A 5,895-nucleotide genomic window follows, 5' to 3' on the forward strand; every position below is an offset into this window, starting at 1 on the left:
CTGTGAGTTATAGTTTAAAAGACTTTGTTAACCCATTTCCTTTGATATGGACATACAAAGAGGAAGGATAAGAGTCTGTAATGTGAAAAGGTAAAAATATATAGAGTGAAAGGTCTGCTGGCAGTTCCCAGCCTTTAATCCATAGGTTCCCCACCGTTTTAACCCTAGGGAATGACTCTATATTGGTTCCTGTTTCCCCTTCGCAGGTGGGGAATGGGTTGTTAGCAATCTCAGTAGAAAGCTTCCTTTGTTCTGCAGGTGTCCTCCTGACCTGGCTGCAGAGCTGATCAGCAAATTGCAGTCTCTGATTGTGGCTTGATTAACATTTTAATTCTCTTGTCTCCTCCCTACATTAATTCCTTCTATCCAGGGGTGGGTCTATTTCTCCACACACCCTCCTCCTCAGAGTCTGGGTTGGCCTTATGACCTGCTTTGACCAATAGAAGCGAGCAGAAAGCAAGCAGACTCCCACAGGTCAGGAAGCTTGAGGCTTCTGCCTTGATTCTCTTGGAAGGTTCTGGTTGCCATATAAGGAAGTCCATCTAGCCTACTTGAATATGAGAAGCCATGAAAGAGAGGAGACCTGAGGCGTCCTAGTCCACAGCCAGACATGTGAGTGAGGCCATCTTGGGTCTTTCAGCCCAGCTGACCCTCCCTCTTGGGTGAATCCAGTCAAAACCTGCAGAGGAAGTGCCCAGTCAGCCATAATTACGACAAATCATAGACTATTGTTGTTTTGGGCCTCTACACTTTGGGGTGAGTTGTTACACAGTAAAGGCTAACTAAAACACAAGCTCAATTTATCATTAAAAAAATAGAAGTATATAATAGGAAGGGGAAGTCGGTGGAGGTAGAGATGAAACAAAATTGGCCTGACCTTGATAAGTGTTGAAGCTGAAGATTCATTATCTACTCATCTATTTTTATATATGTTTGAAATTTGTCATAGTAAAAAGTGAAAAATAAAAAGGAGGGCTGGGAAATTATTAGAAAAATATATACACAGTCATGCACCACTTAAAGAGAGGATACATTCTGAGAAGTGCATCTTTAGGCAATTTCATTGTGGGCACATCAGAGGGCATTTACATAAACCTAGATGGTACAGCCAAGTACTGTAATCTTATGTGCGATACTTTTATACAACTGAAATTGCAGTGAGTTTATTTACACCGGCATCACCACAAACAGGTGACTAATACCCTACGACATTAGGACAGCTACAACATCACTAGGCCATAGGAATTTTTCAGCTCCATTAAAATCTTATGGGACCACCATAGTATATGTGGTCTGTGGTTGACTAGAAAGCTGTTAAAAGGTGCATGACTACTTGAAATGTAACATCTTTTCTAATAGTTTATATATTTAATTTTCTTTACATAATCGCATAATACACAGAGTGAAATACATTTTTTCCCCACCAGGCCCCATTTGACTCTCAAAGTACACCCCTGAATGTCACAGAAATAGTATATAAATTTTCTGGGCGTGTTATGAGGTGAACGAGGATAAAGAGCCCGGCCTGATCACACATCCAGAAATCTCTCCAAAGGCAGCTCGCACCCCCACCAGGCGGAGCTCCAACGGGGCTGGGGCCTCGGGCCCCCACCTCTGCACCCCGGGATGGGAGGTCGGATGAGGAAGTCCAGCCTCCATCCAGCCGCAAGCTCTGGTGGCAACTTGTACTCAGGCTCGCTTGCCCGAAGGCGGGGGCTCCAGCCGCCGGGTTTAGGTGGGGGCGGGGTAGGGATGGGGGTTGGGAGGGGCCGGAACTGGGTGGCCAGCCTGAATTAGGAACCGCTCCCAACCATCCGAGGCCGGGCCAGAAGCGTCTCTTTGACCGATGGGAGCCATCTTTAGATCCCTGCCTCTATGCTTGCGCGGCCTGGGGGCTCACGGTAGCCCCCGGGCTCCGAGGCTTCGGGGAGCCGGGAATCTCGGCTCCCTGGAGTCACACTCTCCGGAAGCCCCGGTACCCCAAGCACCGATTGGCTGTGAACCCTGCACTGCCGAATCCCAGCCGGCCCGCCTGCAGCCCCGAAGTGAAGGGGCTCAGAGTGGATGACCGGGTGGCGGTGGCCAGCGCGGTCCCCAGCCGAGTGCCAGGTGGGCCGACAGGTGGGAGCGCGCGGCCTGGGCTCTGCGGTGAGCGCCACCGGGGCCGTCTAGAACCCGAGTTTCAGCCGCCTTGTTGATCCTGTCCCGCCTCCAGACGTTGGAAATGACTGATGCGAGTTCGACCCGGAAGCCAACCTCAGGAAGCCCTCTTTCCTTGCAAGGACTCCTGGAACCCGCTAGGCGGGGGCGGGGAGGTAGGAAGGGGAGAGGGAGAGAGGGAGGGAAGAGAGGGAGGAAGAGGAGTGAATTGCATTGGCCTGTCGCATCCGCAGCGGAACATGCTGACACCCCGAGTCCCGCCCCGCCCCGGGTCCCAGCGCTCCGGGAGCACACAGAACACGCGGACGAGAACATAAACAAGGTTATTTTATTACTTCCTTTTTACTTTTTGCACACTCATCAATAAATAAACTGCAACGGAAAAAAAAAAAAAAACAAGCAGAATCCTAATATCCTGTCTGTGGCCCTTTAGTGTCTTAAGGACGAATTACGGCTGGTTAGCGGTGAAGAATCCCTCCAATGCCCCGCTCCAAATCAGCCTCTACAAGGCCTTAAATCAAACGGGAAAAGCACATACCAGCAGCAAGCACAGAAAGTGGGGCCCAGTCTACAGCCATGCCGCCCTGAACAAGCCCGATCAGGTCTGATCTCAGAAGCTAAGCAGGGTCGGGCCTGGTTAGTACTTGGATAGGAGACCACCTAGGAAGACAAGTTGCTGTAGGCATAAAATAAATAAATAGATAGATGATAGGTAGATAGATAGATGATAGATAGATAGATACATAGAAAGTGGGGCTAAGTTTCCCCACCAGCTCACGTATGTTCCCGCTCCTGGGAGACTACTGGCACATGTCACAGAACTAGGCCCAGCTGAAAGCCACCAACCCTACACACCTCCTAGTACCGCCTCTCCCCCTCATCTCCTTGCAGGAACGGGTTCCTTTGTACCGAGCCCTCACCTCCACCCACTGAAGCCAGTTGTTGGGGCAGGAAACAAACACCTGGCTCAAGGTAATGGGCCATCAGAGTCCCCTTGCTCAGGAATTTAGGAATGGGATGGGGAAAGAGAAAACAGTGTCTATCCGTTCAGTGTAAATAGAGGAGCTATGAGAGGCTGAGGAGACAGGAGGAGGGAGGGGGAAAGAAGGAGGGCGGGAGGGTAGAAGAGCGTGAGAATAAGAGATGTTAGCATACAGAAGGGCAGGCCACAGGAATTCTGCCTCTGCTTGTGCTTCCTGCTGCCTTCCAGGCACTTCTGAGGCCCACTGCAGCATCCCGTCATCTTCTATAACAATAGTCCTTTCTTCTGGTTCACTAGGTACCTATGATTTACTACCTTCTGTGGTTCAGTGAGCTTGAAACTTCTGTTAATTGTACTCAATGGACTTCTAAATAATATGTCCTCAAATCAAAGCTTTCGTTCTCCTTTTACTTTTTTTGAAAATAGGTTTTATTTTTTAGAGTAGTTTCAGGTTCCTAGCAAAATTGAGAGGAAGGTCCAAAGATTTCCGATATACCCCTGCCCCCACACATGCACTGCCGCACCCATTATCAACCTGTTCCACTAGACTGGTACATTTATTACAACTGATGAATCTACATTGACACATCATTATCACCCAGAGTCCATAGTTTACCTTAGGGTTCACTCTTGGTGGTGTGTACTTTCTGTGGGTTTGGACAAATGTACGATACATATCCACCAATATAGTATCATACAGAGTAGTTTCACTGTCCTAAAAATTCTGTGTGCTCCACCTATTCATCCTTCCCTCTCCCCAGCCATCAACCACTGATCCTTTTACTGTCTCCATAATTTTGTCTTTTCCAGAATAGTTGGAATCATACAGTATGTATGATTTGTCCTTTTAGATTGGTTCTTTCACTTAGTAACTCATTTTACTTTCATGGTAAAAGTTTCCTGCTTATGTGTTCCCAATTTTTCTCTCCTTTAGTGTACACAATACAAAATACCCTGTAATCGAAGAAAAAAAATTATTGCAGGCTTACGAATAAATTGGAATCAAATGTTTTTCCTTTGGGAAAAAGGAAGCTACGATTTACTGAATATTGGAAACTAGAAATCCAAGCACCTCTAGTTTTAGCCACAGTCTAAAGTGTTCTCTGCCTTCATCCTCCAGAGCAGAGATGTTAAAAAACCTAGGGATGTATGCTCAGAAGAGTGGCTGCTTCACCCAAGGATAGGCATGACCCTTGGAGGCCTGGCATCCATGAAACCATCCTGAAGGCTGCCTCTCCTCACTCCCGCGGCAGTGTGGTTCTGTCTGAAGTAAGAAGAGCCCAGCAATGTTCTGCATTGATTCAGAACTAGCGGCCTGTTTCCAGAGCACCTGCAAAAACTCATCTTCCTCTTATTTCTCTAGATGTCATGATCATTGTGCTACTGGCAGGTGTTTTTCTGACTTAATCTCCACGCTGTCTTCTCAGCATTTTCCCATCAGCCATAATAATAACGACAACAACAGCAGTTGATATTATTGCTAATTATATGCCAGGCACCTTGCTAAACACTTTATATGTGTTTATTTAATCTTCACAGACTTATGAGGTAGGTAATAGTAGTATCCCCCATTTTTATAATAGAGAAAACTGAGGCACAGAAAAATTAAATTACATGCTCAAGCTCATACAGCTTGGAAGTTGCGTAACCAAGAGATGAATCCAGACAGCCTAGTTCCAGAGTTTAACTGTTAACCACTACACTGTGATGGGAGAAGATATTAGTTATGTATTGCTGCATAACAAATTACTCCATAATTTCATGGTTTAAAACAATGAACAGTTATTATCATATACAGTTTCTGAGGATGCTCTGGCTCAGGGCGTCTTGTGGGGAAAGCTGAAGTCAAGCTGTCGCCCAGGGCTGCACTTTCCCAAGACTTGACCTGGCCTAGAGGTTCTGCTTCTAAGCTCATTCATGTGCCTGTTGGCAAGAGGTCTCAGTTCCTTACTATGTGGGCCGCTCCACAGGGCTACTCCAGACAAAGCTTCCCCGACTTCTGCCTTATATTCTATTAAGTCCAGCCCACATTCAACATGAGTGGATGACAGAAAGGCATGAATACCAAGAAGCAGAGATCACTGGAGGCCATCTTGGTGGCTAGTTACCACAAGTATGAAGAAAAGACAGACAGAAAAGGACCTTGTCCTCAGAAAAACCTAAAACCTGCTCTAGAAGTGACAGAAAAACCTACTGTGCGAACATTGGTCACAACTCAATAAGCCTTTGCCTTGTGTCTGATACATTTCACTAGGCACTGTGAAGAGAGGTAGACTTATCTTGAACATGAGCTCTGTGAGGACAGATTCTACATCTTAGATGCAATATGGTTGTCAGGTTTCCATGAATATTTTTAATGGACACGAAAGAAGTAAAAGATGCACTCATTGCTCTTAGAAAGTTAACCTAGTTTTAAAAAAATCTTAATTACATTTTATTTGCATACTTTTGTGGGTAAAATATAACAAAATTTACCACTTAAATAATTGTCATAACTATGTATAGTACCAGTTGGGTATTAGACTAATCGAGGGGATCACTTTGTAAATTATATAAATGTCTAACCACTATACTGTATACCTGAAACTACTATAAAATAATATTGAATGTCAACTTTAATTGAAAAATTAAAATTAAAAAAAGGTTACCACTTTAACCATTTTTATTTGTAGCATTTAGTGGGATTAAGTACATTCACATTGTTGTGCAACCAACCATCAACACCATCCATCTTCAGAACTTTATTATCCCAA

At 45.4% G+C, this 5,895-nt stretch overlaps 1 long non-coding RNA gene and 1 pseudogene across 1 annotated transcript; both read left to right on the forward strand.

Annotated features, from left to right (window-relative positions):
• Window positions 1-1,553: 1,553 nt before the first annotated feature.
• Window positions 1,554-2,588, forward strand: LOC111731843. Its single transcript, XR_002777348.1, has 2 exons — window positions 1,554-2,315; window positions 2,394-2,588. It is a non-coding gene; the product is annotated as an uncharacterized LOC111731843 (long non-coding RNA).
• A 138-nt stretch (window positions 2,589-2,726) lies between these two features.
• On the forward strand, window positions 2,727-2,845 carry LOC111731862 (annotated as a pseudogene).
• The last annotated feature ends 3,050 nt before the right edge of the window (window positions 2,846-5,895 follow it).

This window comes from Pteropus vampyrus, unplaced genomic scaffold (assembly GCF_000151845.1).
Source record: "Pteropus vampyrus isolate Shadow unplaced genomic scaffold, Pvam_2.0 Scaffold404, whole genome shotgun sequence".
Classification (NCBI taxonomy): Eukaryota; Metazoa; Chordata; class Mammalia; order Chiroptera; family Pteropodidae; genus Pteropus; species Pteropus vampyrus.